Consider the following 18,147-nt stretch of genomic DNA (forward strand, 5'->3'; position numbering starts at 1 on the left):
CTTCCAATGAACACCCAGGACTCCTTTAGGATGGACTGGTTGGATCTCTTTGCAGTCCAAGGGACTCTCAAGAGTCTTCTGCAACACCACAGCGAATGTTAGTTACTTCATACAAAAAAAGAAATGTTGAATTGCCAGTCCAGGTTCGATGCACGATACTGGATGCTTGGGGCTGGTGCACTGGGACGACCCAGAGGGATGGAATGGGGAGGGAGGAGGGAGGAGGGTTCAGGATGGGGAACACATGTATACCTGTGGCGGATTCATTTTGATATTTGGCAAAACTAATACAATTATGTAAAGTTTAAAAAAAAAAATGTTGGCAGATGTGATTAAAGATTTGAGCCGGATAAGCATAGCAAATTACCAAGACGGCCTATTAATATGAAAGGCCAGAGAAAATATGTCAGCGGACACAAGACGCTAACACTGCTGGCTTCAAAATGAAAGAAAGAGCAACAGCAAGTAATGCACAGAGGTGGGAGAGAAAGAAAAGTAAAGTGGAAATTCTTCTCAGGAAAAAAAAGGGAGCTCCTGCATTTCGACGTTCGACCTGTAATCTGACTTTTGCTGAACACTTTCTTCTTTTTTTTTTTTTTTCGCTGAACACTTTCAAAGCCGTGGTTAAGGTACTTCATTCTCAAAAAGTAGTGCTTTGAAAATCAGAAACCAAAACCGCGCGGCCGGTCTGAGGTCTGACACTCGCCTCTACGCACACCCACAAGAGGGCGGAGCTAATGACGAAAAACAAGACGCGCGCTTTACTCAGTGAAGTACTCATAAGAAAAAAACGATTCATGGGAAAACGCTGGTTCTAGAAAAGATCGAAAACCAAAGAAAAAAGAAACGACAAAAAGAACACTAGGAGAAAATATCAGCAATTCAACGACGCTGAACTCAAATAAGCTCTATAAAACAGTTAACGACAGAAAAAGCTAAGCGTGCAAAACATCAACTTAACACTTAAGTGGTAGATAATAACAACCTCACCTTAGAAAAAAAACTAAAAACTACAGTAAACCCAAAATTCTAACTTTTAAACAAAGAGATCAGGCAAAAGCGCGAACGCAGTCCCCCACTACCACAAATTATGCAGTCGAGTTTCCCACATTTGGGGAAATCGCAGGGGTCAGCACATCCGGAGTGCAAAGGATAAGCCTCCCCCTGGAAAAACCACCTTCGTGATCATGGTATCTCCCCTGCCAGGTAAGTATGAGTCATTCTCATTGCTTGGTACCACACCATCAGATTCAAATCACTCTGTACGTAGGACGACTTTTCTCATGCAGTCTATACTACTCCCCTTCTGAAGTATAAAGAGTTTCCAAGAGATAATTACCACCAGCAGCATTTGACATCTGGAAATTGTCTAAACTCTTAGGAAATATATATATGTTGCTTAAGCACGACCAGCAGTCACTGCGCGTATCTACATATTCCACACCCCTTTCGTGATCTCATTTAACGCGCGTCCCGTTCCTAGAGCAAATTGTTAGTGGCGCAGTTCCAGTAAAACTTATAAAGGTAAAGACGCTGCACAAACTTAGACAATATAAGTTAGCTTCTATCTTGAAAGCCTTGGGACAAGTAACGTCGATATTGACATTTGGCGCGGTTCAACAAGCCGCTGTCCACGTAACTAAAACAGCAAGTCAGGAAAGATGAAACTTGACAAAACACACACACACACACACACACACAAAACCCTACGTTTGACAGTCCAGTCTTTGGGTCGATAAAAGTAGGTTGTCAGTTTAAAGCTTCAAGCCCAAGGACAAAACATGCTTTCTTTCAAACAAGCAGCAAATGGTCGCCCTTAACCTGAAAGGTCAGTTGCATAAACACTCACTTTGGCAAACTAGACGGACAACCTCACACAAGCGCCCCCCTCCCTCATATCTGTGCAGTCTCCGGAGTCTGCACAGCCGTAGGGATCACACTCCGCCAGTGGAAACCAGCTTCGTGATCAGTGTCTTCCTTCCCAAACAAGAATAAACTGCGTTTCCTTGTATTCTTAAACCCTCTCGTGCTCAACACTACAAGCACAGGGTCATCTGTTCCCTTTTTCACAGACCTTTGAAATCCAAAACAAGACTGCAGGAGAATCCGTCTTGCAAGAAAGAAACTTCTGAGCCCTCCTAGACTCATATTAGACTTCCAAAAGAGCAAATCCTGTCTCAGGCAGCAGTTAGTAATTCACATTTCCACATTCACGAAATAAATATTATCAGTGAGTGTCCCCAGTCCTCTCCCTCCCTCTGTTAGGAAACAGAGGTCCTGGCCTTCCCCAGTCAATAGAAATTGACTAGCGGCCCATGCTGCGGAGACAGGGAGAATAAACAACAGGTCCCTTTGAATGCTGGTTCCCCAGAGTGGGGGAGAAGCTTATTTCTTATATGGGGTGAGGGGAGGGGTATATGGCTGGAGTCAAAGGAGTGATTTAGGTGTTTTGCCCACTCCTTCGGGTGGTGCTGTGTCCAAGATGAATGCTCAATACTCTGCTTTTGCTCCTAACATTCTGTTTTTGCTCCAGCTTCCCTCGAAAGAGGAAGTTGGATTTTTTTTATCTCTCTGCATCTTTTGGGTCCCAAATTTGCTGCAACTGTGCAAGCACACAGTGATTTTTAGTCCCATAGAATTTCAGAGGTGTGTCCAGGTGCAAACATTGAAACAAAGTGTCCCAGGTCCCAGCCTGACTCACTTCTTCACTGTGAATTAGAATTGGAGTTTCCAAGTTTACCTAGTCTTGAATTGTCTTTCCTGGGATTGCACTGAAGGAGGAAACAGAACAGGCTCCATCTTGAAAGCAGGACTCTGTCTTGGGCTGGACTGTGGACTCTGAGCTATATGCCCAGTATCTATGGAAATGATATACCAACTGGAAAACCAGGCCCCTGGAAGGAAGAGCCCCAGGGCCCTCCATCGCCTAAAAGAATACCCTAATTATCTGTGTAACCTAATAGAATCATACATTCTGTTATGCTTATTGGGGTATGACCACAGGCCTATTGATACTTGTTCACTGTTAACTACCTAGGCTTGAGGCATATGATCACGGATTAACTTTGATTGTATCTTTCTTTTTCCTTTGTTCAGACTAGTTTCAGGGAACCTTATACACTTAGGGTATATAAGGTTTTCACAAAAACTGGTCGGGGTCCTTGGCTAAGAGGAGACTCTGCCTTGGCCCTGCCAGTGTGATAAACTGCACTCCATTGTCTGCATTGTCCTTCTGAGTGAGTTTGTTTCCTGGAACGCGTGGCGACAGCAGCACCAGTACTCTTCTGGTATTCTCCCTTTGGCCAAAATAAATTAGCCAGAGTTTTATATCTTTAAAACAGGAAGAAATAATGATGTTTTAAAAATCTTAATAAAAATGAACTGAGAACACAGAGGTGTCTGAGGTGGGTAGAGACACAAACACTATTAGAGTAAGAAAGGAGCGAGCTCTGTTGTTGAAGGGAAAAGCCAATTCTGACTCCATGTTGGAACTGTTCTTTGACTTGCATTTCCTCACGTTTATTATTATAATCATACAGAATGGCCTGCCTCAGAGAATCCTGCCGTCTCAGCCTGACCCTGTCCACCTGCTGGATGGCAAGAAGGAAGAAATTAACACATCCCCTTGCCTGAGGCTTGCCATTCTAGGACATATTAGAAAGGATTAATGACCTTTTTACTTTGTTTCCTCACCTCCCCCATCTCTGTTCAGTAAAAGAACCTGGCACTCAGAGGACCCCCCCCCCCGCCCCCGACCCCCTAGAAGATGGTCATTTTGAAACATTAGTTTGGTATCTTCTCCCTGGGAAGCTTTCTGAGCTTTCCTCATATTCCTTGCCTCAACACTTCCTCACTCAGATTCATTGGCCTGTCCTGCCGGGAGCAGAGCCAGCTTGGACTTGGTAATAAGGTGAGCTGCAACTATTCCTGAAATCTGACCTTTTGACAGTCTACTAGTTTGATTTTTTACAGACTATCTCCTCCAAAGTATTATGTAATATAGACATACATATGATACATACATACACCCACATAAACTTATATATAGATAAAATCTATATATAGTTTGTTTTGTGACATAAAAGTTAAGATACTTGGAACTCTGGTTTGGGAACCACTCGTGTAAGGGGAAAAAGTGGTGCTAGACTGGGCTTCCCAGGTGGTGCTAGTGGTAAAGAACTCTCTTGCCCATACAGGTAGACTTAAGAGATGTGGGTTCAATCCCACATCTTGGGAAGATCCCCTGGAGGAGGGTGTGGCAACCCAATCCAGTATTCTTGCCAGGAGAATCCAATGGACAGAGGAGCCTGGCAGGCTGCGGTCCATTGGATCCCACAGAGCTGGAAACGACCGAGCGACTAACACACTATACTAAAACAGTAGTCTAGTGTATGTGTGCGTGTATGCTAAGTTGCTTCAGTTGTGTTCAACTCTGTGTAACAGTGTACTATAGTCTGTCAGGCTTCTCTGTCCATGGATTCTTCAGGCAAGAATACCGAAGTGGGTTGCCAATCCCTTCTCTAGGGGATCTTCCCAACCCAGGGATCAAACCTGTGTCTCCTGCATTACAGACAGATTCTTTACCACCTGAGCCACCAGATTACTGTTACTATCAAACAAATTTTAAATGTAAAATGCCATTTTCATATTTGCAACTAATAGTGCTTTCTTAAATAATAGAGCTGTTCAAGAACCCATAGTCTTTCAAGACTAGTCTCAAAATTTTACAAAAAAATTCAGGAGCTTCCCTGGTGGTCCAGTGGTTAAGAATCCACCTGCCAATGCAGGAGACAGAGGTTCAATCCCTGGTCAGAGAACTAAGATCCCACATGCCATGGAACAACTAAGCCCATGCACCACAAGTACTGAAGCTTGTTCATCATTACTCCCGAAGCACCCTAGAGCTAGTGCTCTGCAACAAAAGAAGCCACCACAATTTGAAGCCCGGGCATCACAATGAAAAGCCCCTGCTCACCGCAACTAGAGAAAGCCCACATGCAGCAATGAAGAGCCAGTGCAACCAAAAATAAATGATTTAAATTAAAAATTTTTAAAGAAATTCATTGATTTTGGCCTAGTAATCAAAATATTTGCCCAAGACCTTCTGCCTCAGGGAAAGAAGTTCCTCCACTCTCTGGTAGCTCAAGCGGGTTAATTAAAGCATTAGCGTTATAATCCTCACAGAAGCCCTGAAGATCTGAATATCCTTTGAGGAGAGTCGTATTTGATTAGAAAAACATAAGGAAATATACATGTGTGTTAAATACTAACAGAAGTTAGCATAGAGAAAGCTTCTTTAGTCATTTTACAAAGGTTGCAAACCTCGTGCCCAAACCAAAGTAGACATAATAATCTCATAGATAAATCTCATCTATGAACAAAAATGTAAAACTCTTAACTAAACCTATAAAATCTTTATGCACTGAAGCTAGAAGGGTATTGAAAGACATATGCAATAACTAAATAGGATTCACACCAGGAACATAGGCCTGAAGTACACATAAGTATACTGTACATATATGCAGGATACAAATTCACTGTCTAGAAATCTCTGTTGGAGGAACTCCCCTTGCAGGTTGTGGATGTGTACATTTTCTGGTACATTTCTATGTGCCTACCAAGGGTAACATTGGAGCAAAGGCCAGCACAAGGGATGTGATATAACTTGCTGCTGTTGCTTAGTCACTTCAGTTGTGTCTGACTGTGCAACCCTATGGACTGCAGCCTGCCAAGTTCCTCTGTCCATGGGATTCTCTAGGCAAGAATACATGCCCTTCTCCAGGGGATCTTCCCAGCCCATGGATCGAACCGCAATGCAGGCAGATTCTTTACCGCTGAATTGCCAGGGAAGCCCCGTGATAGGACTTAGGTTCACTCAATTAGAATTTGACATCTGCCTTGTATTTTTCTCTGACAACTGTGGTAGTTTCAACTTGGAAAAAAATAAAACTGACACACAAAGCCTTTCAAATGTTACTTGTCTGCAGAATTTGGTTCTGTTTCTTTGATGGGTTCTCTGCCGGTTAGGAATTCATTGTCGGTTCATGTACAGTACACCCGGGCCTCACCCAGCTTCTGACGTGTGCAGTCCCCTCCAGCCTCCGTATAATTATGTGAAATCAGGGATGTGTGGTTGGCTGCAAAGCCAGGGGTAAGCAGTTCTTTTAAAAGCAAATCCTGAAAACAGACTGTCACTCCCCATCTGACATCATGTTTTGTAAGGCCTCCTGTCTAGAAAGCGCACAAAGCCACGGGCATTTTGTGGGGCTGAGAGAAGGCCTGGTCGGTGCTACTCTCGGTGGAGCTTCCTGTCTATCTCACAAAGCTCCAGCGGCAGCAGGTGAGTCTTGAGGAGTCTGGAGGGAAACATCTACCCTCAGATTTATTGATTTATGAATTTGAGGCTTAGTGAACCTTTCGGTGTCAGCTAGAGGGGGAACGACTTCTGGTGGATGTGGCAACAGGAGCTGGTCACTGGAGTAGAGCGGAGTGTTTGTATCTTGGGGGTGGGCAACAGACCCACTAGGGAAGGAAAACTTTTTAAGATTTTTATATTTTTTAAATTCCATACTTTTAAACTTACTTTTCAGTGATTTCTATAATGTACATAATAAATATGCAGTAGAACATGCTTAAGGATGGATACATAATTAAATGATATCTATATCTATACATTTATATATACATAGTGCATGCTCAAAATTTTTTACTGATGAAATGTATGATAAAAACCAACAAGAAACAACACCATGGTGGTAGAAGTCTGTGAGGCAAGCGGGCCTGATTTGCCTGCAAGTTTTCCAGTTCCTTCTCCCTAAAGTCCTCCCCCTGAAGTTTTGCTGAAGGGAAAAGGCAGAAACGGAATCAGCCAAGTTTGTGGCTGCGAAAGATTTCTCCATGCATTTCTTTGTTATTCAAACTTGAAATGGTAAGACTAGGTCATTATATGTTTTCCCCTTTGCCAAACATCTAGAGGAGTGTATAGTTTAGTAGAAGCGCTGAAGGAACCAAAACTACCCCAATCCTACAAGACATTTTAAAAATTAGGATCTACTGGATAAAAGGGACATTTTACTTAGACTGTTCACTTTCCTAAAGTCATTCCAGCTATGCTTTAAAAAAAAAAAAGTAAACAGAGCAGGTAATTTAAACATGTATTGATTATTTTGTAGCCTGTGTGTGTGTGCCTAGTCACTCAGTTGTGCCCAGCTCTTGGGACCCCACAGACTGTAGCCTGCCAGGCTCCTTTGTCCATGGGATTCTCCAGGCAAGGATAATGGAATGGGTTGCCATTTCCTGCTCCAGGGGATCTTCCCCACCCAGGAATCAAACTCAGGTCTCCAGACAAGGTTAATGAAGTGAGTTGCCATTTCCTGCTCCAGGGGATCTTCCCGGCCCAGGAATCAAACTCAGGTCTCCTGCATTGCAGGCAGTCTCTCTACCAACTGAGCTATGAGGGAAGCCCCTTGTAGCTTGTAGGAAGGTCAAACGGATAGCACAGTAATGAGAGCTGTAATGAGAGCTTAGTGAGGATTAGTTTTACTACGATTGGTTTTTTAATTATTATTTAAAATTTTTTATCGCTATGACAGAGCTCCCCACTTGGCCTTTCTTGAGGTGGTTCTCTAGATTTCTGGAAGCTATTTGGGACCCTGAAAAATGTATTCTCTGTGACCCTTTCTCCGGGCAGTTCTGGATTCACTTCTCATTGTCCCTGACCAAACATGAATGCTTAATTCTCCTCTGACATGGAGCATTCTTAATAAGCAGATTGGGCCAGGTTGCTTTTCCTTCATAAGGGCCCAGTGTAACTGGCAGACCTGACAAGCCTTCAGTAAAAAGATACTAACTTTCATCTCTTTATCCCTATCACCTTTCACAGTAAATGTTTATTGGATTGAACCAAATATTAGGAGAGGCAATAACTTAAGTCAAAGGAATGATTATTTAAAGGTGGAATATCAAGACGATGTCATATGGAGGGACAGAGAGCTCATCTCTGTGGGTTAATTTTTTTCAGAGAATCAGCTTAATCGGCCTCCATAAAGTCAGTCCAGCTGTCCTTCATTAATACAGAAGGCTAAGTGGTGGTTGGGGAATGGCCTACTCTGGGGGTGCTGGTCTGGGGTGTGTTAGAGGAAGACCCTAGATTCATGGGAAGATAAAAGTAGACAGTATCATTGTGCATGACAGGCAGGCGGCTCCTAGGTGCAGAGGTATCCCAGCACCTGGAACTGTACCACACTAGAACCAAGGGGCTTGAAGAGCAAGTCTTGGGAGCAGTACAGTGGGCCTGTGTCTTAGCTTGGGCTCCTAAGCTGAATACCATACCTAACAAAATACCATAGACTGGGCAGATTGAGAATCAGGTATTTGTCTCTTACAGTTCTGGAGGCTAGGCATGGTCAGGGCTAGCATGGTCAGGTTCTGGTGAGGGCTTTCTTCTTAGCTTGCAGGCAGCCACCTTCTTCCTGTATCTTCACATGATAGAGACACAGAGAAAGAGAAGCATACAATCTCTCTGATCTCTTCTTAAGGGCACTAATCTTACCAAGGGCTTCCCTGGTGGCTAGGCAGTAAAGAACCTGCCTGCAGAGACCTGGGTTTGATCCCTGGGTCAGGAAGATCCCCTGGAGAAGGAAATCACTACCCACTCCAGTATTCTTGCCTGGGAAATCCCATGGACAGAGGAGCCTGGCAGGGTACAGTCCATGGGGTTGTAAAGAGTTGGACAAGACTGAAAGAATAACACTCATCTTATTATGAGGATCCCAGCTTTATAACTTCATCTAAACTTACTTATCTCCCAAAGGCCAACCTGTAACTATTATCCCAGAACACAATGTTTGTCAGCTCCGTGGCTTCCAGGCAGACTGCCATGAATACAATAAGCGCTTGTGGCAGGCAGTTTGGCCATTGGTATTGTGATTTTCCAAAATGGTGGACGACTCCTGGGAAAATTCCAAAGTTCAATTTTGCCTGGATCTATCTGAGAACCACAGCTTTAGGCTGTTTTGAGAAAGGGATTGTGTAAATGGTAAAATATTTATGCACGCCCATTACCCTGTCCAACTCTGAAGAGCCAAGTAAGAAACAGGCATGGGCTTCAGAAAAAAATCAGCTGGAATCAGACAGACATTCAAACCCTGCTGTACCACCTCCTTTGGTGTGACTTTGGAGAACTTATTAACCTTTCTAACCTTGACTTCCTCATGTACAAAATGTGCATATAAAATACCCTCCTGATGCAGTCACTCAAAGGATCAAATGAAATTATATGTGAAAAGCACACTACAGGGGACCTGGAGTATAGAAAGTTCTCAAAGGATTTTTGGGGTGGGACTTCCCTGGTGGCTCAGTGGATAAAAATCTGCCTACCAATGCAGAGGACACGAGTTTGATCCCTGGTCCGGGAAGATTCCACATGTCGCGGAGCAACTAAGCATGCACACCACAACTACCGAAGCCCATGTGCCCAGAGCCTGCACTCCAGGAACAAGAGAAGCTATGGCAAGGAGAAGTCCTCCCACTGCAACTAGAGAGTAACCCCTTTGCAGAAACTAGAGAAAGCCACACATAGCAAAAAGACCCAGCGCAACCAAAAATAAATAAAAAGGATTTTGGGGTGACAGGTAGGCAGGAAATAGGGAAGGGAAAAAATCCATTTTCTCTTACTCATTTTAGGATCTCCAGTTGGAACCCTCGAAGACTGACAAAGACAGATAAACAAGAGAAAAATAAGCAAAAGTTTGTTAACATGTGCATTGCACATGTGCACAAGGGCACACCCAGCGATGAAAACCTTAAAGGTGTTGTTAGAACTTGGGCTCATAGCCTATCTTGTGCTAACACAAAGGAAAGTGATTTGGGGCTTCTGAGTGGGAGGGGACAAGTTATGCGTGTCAAGAAGCAGCCAGGATCTCAGCAGTGTCCAGTGCTTAACCAGAACCTGATTTTCTAGGACCCATGCGACCATTAGTTTGCTTTAAATATTTTTCAATTTTGAAAGATTCAGCTTCTGATCTAGACAGCTGTGCAAGGCACTGTTCAGGTCAAACTCACTCTGAGTTGCATCCAGTTTATGGATCCTCTTTATCCCATTTCCCTAGTGTCTCAGACAGTGAAGAATCTGCCTGCATGAGGGAAGACCCCGGTTCCATTCCTGGGTCAGGAAGATCCCCTGGAGAAGGGAATGGCAACCCACTCCAGTATTTTTGCCTAGAAAATTCCATGGACAGAGGAGCCTGGTAGGCTCCAGGCCGTGGGATTGTTGTAGGAATGGGGTGCCCCTCTCCAGGACCCCAAGATCGGGCTCTTGTCTAACACTCTGAAAAGTGTGTTGAAAAGAATTGTCCGAGGAGATACATGCTGACAAAGCAAGAGACTTTATTGGAAGAAGGCACCTGGGCAGCAGGGTAAGGGAACCCAGGACAGCTGCTCTGCTACGTGGCTCACAGTCTCGGGTCTTATGGTGATGGGATTAGTTTCCGGGTTGTCTTTGGTCAATCATTCTGACTCAGAGTCCTTCCTGGTGGCACACAAATTGCTTATTAGTTCCGTATTCCTTACCAGGACCTCCTGGCATAAAACGACTCATGTGAATGGTTACCTGAGAGCCTGGCCCGGGTGGGCGGTTTCAGTCTGTGTGCTTCCCCTAACAGGGTCACAAAGAGTCGGACATGACTGAGCAACTAACACGAGGGATAAAGCAGTAAGCAGTGGAGGCAGAAATCCACTCCTTTTATTTAGTCTCTTGAACAGACTATAAATTCTTCACAGCCAGGCCTCTATTTTATTTATCTATTTGCTGCCCAGCTCAGAGCATGGTAATAACAATAAAAGCTAAAAATGTATAGAGGGCTGCCGCGTTCCTGTACTATTTTAAATGCATCATATGAACTTCCTCATTTGAATTTCATAATCACCCTTGAAATAGCTTTTAATATTCTCTCCATTTTATAGATGAGAAAAATAAGGCACAAAGAGGTTAAATAATTTGTCCCAGGTCTCACAGCTAGCAAGTGTTTCAAAGTGAGGATTCCAAACCCCACCTGCTCTAGTACCTTGTGCTCACGGTACATGGTCGCTGTTAAATAAACACTGATCAAGACATCATCTGTGTATATACACACTTGTGTTCATTTACATGAATGAAAAAGTTTCCCTTGTGCTTTCAGCCACTCAGCATGGCGCAGCATGTGAGTCTTCTGGTCTTCCTCCACGGAGTTCTCACATTTCAGATGGTGAGTAGCCACTGATGTCTTCACATTTCTTTCTCTTCCAGGTCATCTAGATTTACCTATAGGAACACAAAGGCATGTGACATCTAGATTTCTCATGCTCTGGACATGAGTGACTATATCAATTCTTCCCCCCTCCCCTTTCTCCACCCTTTTATAACCATTCCGTCTTTCAAGAAAGGATCTAAATTCATTTATGCTAAAATGAAAGCAACCAAGGGTAAGTTGCATGAGTGCTCAGCTGCTTCGTCGTGTCCAACTCTGTGCGACCCCATGGGCTGTATGTAGCCTGCCAGGCTCCTCTGTCCATGGGATTCTCCAGGCAAGAAAACTGGAGTGGGTTGCCATGCCTTCCACCAAATAATCTTTACGATCCAGGGATTGAATCTCTGTCTCTTGCATCTCCTGCAGTGCAGGTGGATTCTTTACTGCTGAGTCACCAGGGAAGCCCTAAGGGTAATTTAGGTATCCATATGATGAAAGTGGTTGGAGAAGGAAATGGCAACCCACTCCAGTGTTCTTGCCTGGAGAATCCCAGGGACAGAGGAGCCTGATGGGCCGCCGTCTATGGGGTCTCACAGAGTCAGACACGACTGAAGCAACTTAGCAGCAGCAGCAGTAGCATGATGAAAGTGAAAGAGGAGAGTGAAAAGTTGGCTTAAAGCTCAACATTCAGAAAATTAAGATCATGGCATCCGGTCCCATCACTTCATGGCAAATAGATGGGAAAACAATGGCTGACTTTATTTTTTGGGGCTCCAAAATCACTGCAGATGGTGATTGCAGCCATGAAATTAAAAGACATTTACTCCTTGGAAGGAAAGATATGACCAACCTAGATAGCATATTCAAAAGCAAGAAACTTTACTTTGTCAACAAAGGTCCGTCTAGTCAAGGCTATGGTTTTTCCAGTAGTCAGGTATGGATGTGAGAGTTGGACTGTGAAGAAAGCTGAGTGCAGAAGAATTGATGCGTTTGAACTGTGGTATTGGAGAAGACTCTTGAGAGTCCCTTGGACTGCAAGGAGATCCAACCAGTCCATCCTAAAGGAGATCAGTCCTGGGTATTTATTGGAAGGACTGATGTTGAAGCTGAAACTCCAATACTTTGGCCACCTGATGCAAAGAGGTGACTCATTTGAAAAGACTCTGATGCTGGGAAAGATTGAGGGCAGGAGGAGAAGGGGACGACAGAGGATGAGATGGTTGGATGGCATCACCGACTCAATGGGCATGAGTTTGAGTGAACTCCGGGAGTTGGTGATGGACAGGGCAGCCTGGCATGCTGTGGTTCATGGGGTTGCAGAGTCGGACACGACTGAGCGACTGAATGAGCTGAAATGAAATGTTCAGAAGTGATGTGTTTTTTTTTTAATTTAATTTTATTTTTAAACTTTACAATATTGTATTGGTTCTGCCATATATCGAAATGAATCTGCCACAGGCATACATGTGTTCCCCATCCTGAACCTTCCTCCCTCCTCCCTCCCCATACCATCCCTCTGGGTCGTCCCAGTGCACCAGCCCCAAGCATCCAGTATCATGCATCGAACCTGGACTGGTGACTTGTTTCATATATGATATTATACATATTTCAATGCCATTCTCCCAAATCATCCCACCCTCTCCCTCTCCCACAGAGTCCAAAAGACTGTTCTATACATCAGTGTCTCTTTTGCTGCCTCGTATACAGGGTTATTGTTTAAGTTACTGACTCCAAGGCTTGAAGATAGACTAACTTGGATAAAGGGAAGGTCTGTCTCCTCAATAACAGCTCCACAACACATTCTACCTAAAAAATATTTAAGTTTAGGTTTTTTTTCTGAAGACTCAGAGAAGAGCCCATGGGCACAGAGGCAGAAGAAAAAGGAGATCAACAAAGATCTGACTCAGTCTCCACTGTTGCTGCTTACTTCCTCTGAAATATTTTTTCCCTCCAGCCTGCCCCAGAGCTGCCCTCCTCCCCATCCCTAAACCCTTAAGTTCTAGTCATCCCTGGGAGTGTGGTTTGAACTTCGCTTCCCTGATCCTCCCTCCCCATCCCCAGTCTAGTCAAATCACCCCAGGCTCACTTGCACCCCCTGCAATTCTTTGTAGCACTTCTAACAGTCCTGACTGAATAATCCATATTGTACTTAGTTGTTTGACGTGTGTCTTCCCTACTATAATTTATGTTCCCAAGGATGTGGACTCTGTCTTGCTCAATACTGTGACCCCCGCGCCTGGCAACATAGTGGGTGCTCAATAAATGTGTGAGTCATGAGTGTTGAAGGAACTTCCCAGTATTGATGGTGGTGTTGGGGGACTTAGTGAGCAAGTGTGAATCCTCTTCCTGTGCCTCCATCTGTCTTCGGTAAGACCTGTCCCAGAAGCACCAGTCTTGTAAGGCATGTGAGCATGGCGGGAAGTGGACACCATCTGAAGCCTGGATGGGGTTCAAGTCCCCACTGCATCACTCACCAGGTTCTCATCACCTTGGGCAAGCCTCCCAGTTTAGTCATTTTTTTTTAATGAACTGCCTTGAGAATCAAACATGATCACACACGTGAAAGAACTTTGTGTGCCAAAAGGCACTTTGTGAACATTGCCCTCTGTGGGGATTCATTTATGTTGTGTGGCATGAAGCCAGGTCTGCTCAGAGACTAAAGGTCCTCGTGTGGGATTTCAGGTACCTTACAGGCAGGTAGGTAGAGTCAGGTGATAAGAAAGTGTCTTCTCAGTGCCCCAAATCATAGTGAATTGGTGGCCACTAACATAAGGCTTGTCGTGGAGAAGGAACTGGCAACCCACTCCAGTACTCTTGCCTGGAAAATCCCATGGACGGAGGAGCCTGGTAGACTGCAGTCCATGGGGTTGCTAAGAGTCGGACATGACTGAGTGATTTCACTTTCACTTTTCACTTTCATGCATTGGAGAAGGAACTAGCAACCCACTCCAGTGTTCTTGCCTGGAGAATCCCAGGAACGGGGGAGCCTGGGGTGCTGCCATCTATGGGGTTGCACAGAGTCGGACACGACTAAAGCGACTTAGCAGCAGCAGCAGCAGCAACATAAGGCTTGTCGAGAAGAAAACATCCTAAGAATAAAGGCAGAGTAAAGAAAAATCATGAAAGACTGACATTTAGTGACAATCTGGCTAGTGCGTTTATTCCAGTTATTGTCATTTTGCCTTTGATTGTTTTATTTTTTAATTTTATTTATTTATTTTTGGCTGTGCTGTGTCTTCGTTGGTGCACAGGGTTTTCTCTAGTTGCAATGAGTGGGGGGTTAACTCTTTGCTGCGGAGCACAGGCTCTAGGGCGCACGGATTTCAACAGTTGCAGCATGTGGGCTCAGAAGTTACGATTCCTGGGCTCTAGAGCACAGGCTCAACAGTTGTGGCGCAGGGGCTTAGTTGCTCCAAGGCATGTGGGATCTTCAAGGACTGGAGATAGAACCCTTGTCTCCTGCAACAGCAGGTGAATTCTTTACCACTGAGCCACCAGGGGAGCCCTGCCTTTGACTGTTTTAGAACACTGGAGAGATAGAAGTTAACTTGCACAAAACTGATAGTAATGTAATAAGTCCTGTGCATAGAAATGAGAACTGTCTGGTAGGACATGATTATTGCCTGTGGATATTGACCAGTTGTGCCCATTTTGCACTATCTGTAAATTCATTTCAGTTTCCATTATATGAGCAGAAATGTGTGGTATTGAGTTCTTTTTTAAACTGTTATAACAGCTTGCCAGTGCCCCCATTAATTAATGAATTAAATATAATCCTTGACACTTGCTCCTTTCATGTTTGTGTAAGAATCATGGCTACATTCTCTTTTTCTAGTGAATGTGAAAGTCACTCAGTCGTGTCTGACTCTTTGTGACCCCATGGACTATACAGTTTGATCCCTGGGTCCAGAAGATCCCCTGGAGAGGGAAATGGCTTCCCCCACTTCAGTGGGAAGGAGATACCCACTCCAGTATTTTTGCCTGGAGAATTCCATGGACAGAGGAGCCTGGTAGGCTACAGTCCATGGGGTTACAAAGAGTTGGACATGACTGAAGCAACTTAGCCCATACACATACACAAACTCTCACACAACACTCTGGACTTCCCTGGCAGTCCAGTGGTTAAAAGTCCATGAATCCAATGCATGGGGTACGGGTTTGATCCCTGGTTGGGGAACTAAAATCCCACATGCTGAGTGTTGCTTCCGAAAAGTAAAAATTATTTAAAAAGAAAGAAAACCACCACGTGAATCCATGAAATAACATTATAATACTGTTTTTAATGTTTACAAAGTCAGAACATTAAAGATCACCTCAGGATCTTAAACACTACTTATTCTGGTTTTGTTTTCTAATCAGTTCTCTTTCATCAGCCATGTATACAATACCTTTTCCTTTTCTAGCATTTTGTGGATCATTTTCAAAGTTTTAAAATATATGTATCTGTAAAATATTTGGAAAGGAAGTCACAGACCAAAAGAACAAAAGGGGTTCTAAGACAACTGCATTTTTCTGTTTACAGAAAGGAGTGCTTGGTTTGTCCAAAGAGAGCAGTGACAGCAGTCTTGGATACAGAAAAGGCTACTATATAGTTCCAGTGCTGGTAAGTCTGGGGCATTCATGTTTCCTAAAAGAATTCAGTTACTTTGGATCAGCGTGTCTCAACAGCAGCACTGTTGACTTCTGGGGCAGGATAATTCTTTGTGGCTGGGTTGTGCTGTGCGTTGTAGGATGTTTAGCCAGCATCCCTGACCTGTCCACTCTAGATGCCACTACCACCCTTATCCTCTATATGGGACAATCAGCAATGTCTCCAGACATTGTCAAATGTGCCCTGGAGGGCAGAATTTCTCCCAGGCTAGAATCCTTATTTTAGATCACTTACAAGAGAAGTTCATATCTGAATTGTAGAAACAGCACACTGCTAATATTTGAGGGACTGGTAAAATTAAGGTGTCTAAAATTTTCAAACTTTTTGTGTACTGAACCCAGAGAGAAATGTTTTAGATTCAGCGAGAACATATTTTTTTTCTTATAATATTCTTCTATCATATCAGAAAAATTCTGTACTGGGAATTTTAGCGTAGAAGATATAAAGTTGAAACAATTTTAATTTCACTATCATCCTGAAGGAAATCCTAAGTCTACAATAATAGCTACATCAAGAAAATATTTAATCATTTAGGACATAATGACTAGGATATTTGCAGGCTACCTAAAAAACTCTGTGGCTCCCTTAGCAAGAAAGACCAACAGAACCTGGGCGCTGTAAAAACCACGTGAGACTTCCCTGGTGGTCCTGTGGTTGAGAATCAGCCTTCTGATGCAGGGGACGTGGGTTTGATCCCTTATGGGGAACTAAGATCCCACATGCCATGGGGCAACTAAGCCATGGGCTGCAACTACAGAAAGCTCACACGCTGCAGTGAAGACCCAGCGGAGCCAAAATACAAAAAGAAAGAAAAAGTTTGACCTATTTGTGTTTGCTTGTGGCACTTTACCATTCTAATAGGAAACTGGGGACAAGAAACAGGTCAATGGAGACAAGAAACATACAAAATATTAGACCAAATTAAAAGACACTGATTGGTGAAAGGGTTTGTAGAATATAGCACAGTAATGCCAAAAGGATTTCTTTGTTGAAAATGTCCTACCGTTTTGACACACTAATACTAAAAGGGAGAAAAAATGAAAGGACAAAATATCTGGCCCACTGTAACTGTTTGGTCAAAGCACCAGCATGGACACGACTCGGGCCGTGGGTGGAAGGGACCAGGCTATAGCAGGGATCTAAGGACACGTTAGAACCTTTCTCCTTGGGGACATTGATGTAGACCTGTCCTCGGGACTTGCTTCTTTACGCTCTATGTCTCTATCTCTGGGGACAGATGGCATTCAAAACCTAGGCAAAGCAGGCAAAAGTCAAACCAGTTTCCCAGTTTAGCCCAACTTCAAGCACACCTTGCAAGTCACCCCAGTCTCAGACGCCCTCTTCATCTCCTGCAGAAGCCATACATGCACTGAGTGTGTGTTTTAGTCACTAAGTCATGTCTGACTCTTTGCGACCCCATGGACTGTAGCCCGCCAGGCTCCTCTGTCCATGGGATTTTCCAGGCAAGAATACTGGAGTGGGTAGCCATTCCCTTCTCCAGGGGATCTTCCTGACCCAGGGATCAAACCTGGGTCTCCTTAATTGCAGGCAGATTCTTTGCCACTGAGCCAATTCTTGTGCACTGCTCCTTCAAAAAAAAAAAAAAAAAGTTCTTTCAGACCAAAATGGTCAATTAGCACAGAGCGGCTTGTATATTCCAGCCAGGAAGTGTCTTCTCTAACTTGGTCTCTCCATCCTCCTTACAGCCAATTCAAAGACCGATGGAGCGACCAGAGTATGCTTACAACAGGGGGGCAGTGCCCTTGCTAGTTTTGTGGCCATCCAGTATTTTTGGAGTGCCAGATGGAATTAGGCCCAGAGTCAGCATGGTGGCACACGTCCAGCTTCAGCCAGTGCCCGTCATTTCCAGACTAAGTGCGTCCACCCGGGCCCCTTCCTCGTCTGGGAGCACAGCTGTGAGCGACCCTGTCCTCACACCCTCCGTCCAGCCCAAGACCTCGGAAGGGAACAGAGAGGCCTCTGCACCTGGGAACCTGGGGACCTACTGTGACATGTCAGCCAGGTTTTCCCCGACACCCCAAGTTCTGACAACTCCAGGTCTCCCCACAAAGGGCGCACATCACAGCACCAGCTCCCCCACCTCCTCTCCAACTAAGGAGCCCCGAGGAGACATGTAAGCTGAAGTCTGGGAGAAGGCCAGGCCCCACGTCTGCAGGGGCTGCTATCTGTGTGTGGAAGCTACTCTCAAGGGAAGTGTTCAAAGCTCAGGTGGTCCTGGTCACAGTCAGTCACCCCCGGGGATGTATCCTC

At 44.4% G+C, this 18,147-nt stretch overlaps 1 non-coding gene across 1 annotated transcript; it reads right to left on the reverse strand.

Moving 5' to 3' along the window:
* Window positions 1-1,050: 1,050 nt before the first annotated feature.
* LOC112586307 lies at window positions 1,051-1,214 on the reverse strand. The gene has a single exon (XR_003110773.2). It is a non-coding gene; the product is annotated as a U1 spliceosomal RNA (small nuclear RNA).
* Between the last annotated feature and the right edge of the window lie 16,933 nt (window positions 1,215-18,147).

The sequence above is a fragment of the Bubalus bubalis genome, chromosome 7, assembly GCF_019923935.1.
Source record: "Bubalus bubalis isolate 160015118507 breed Murrah chromosome 7, NDDB_SH_1, whole genome shotgun sequence".
Taxonomy (NCBI): domain Eukaryota; kingdom Metazoa; phylum Chordata; class Mammalia; order Artiodactyla; family Bovidae; genus Bubalus; species Bubalus bubalis.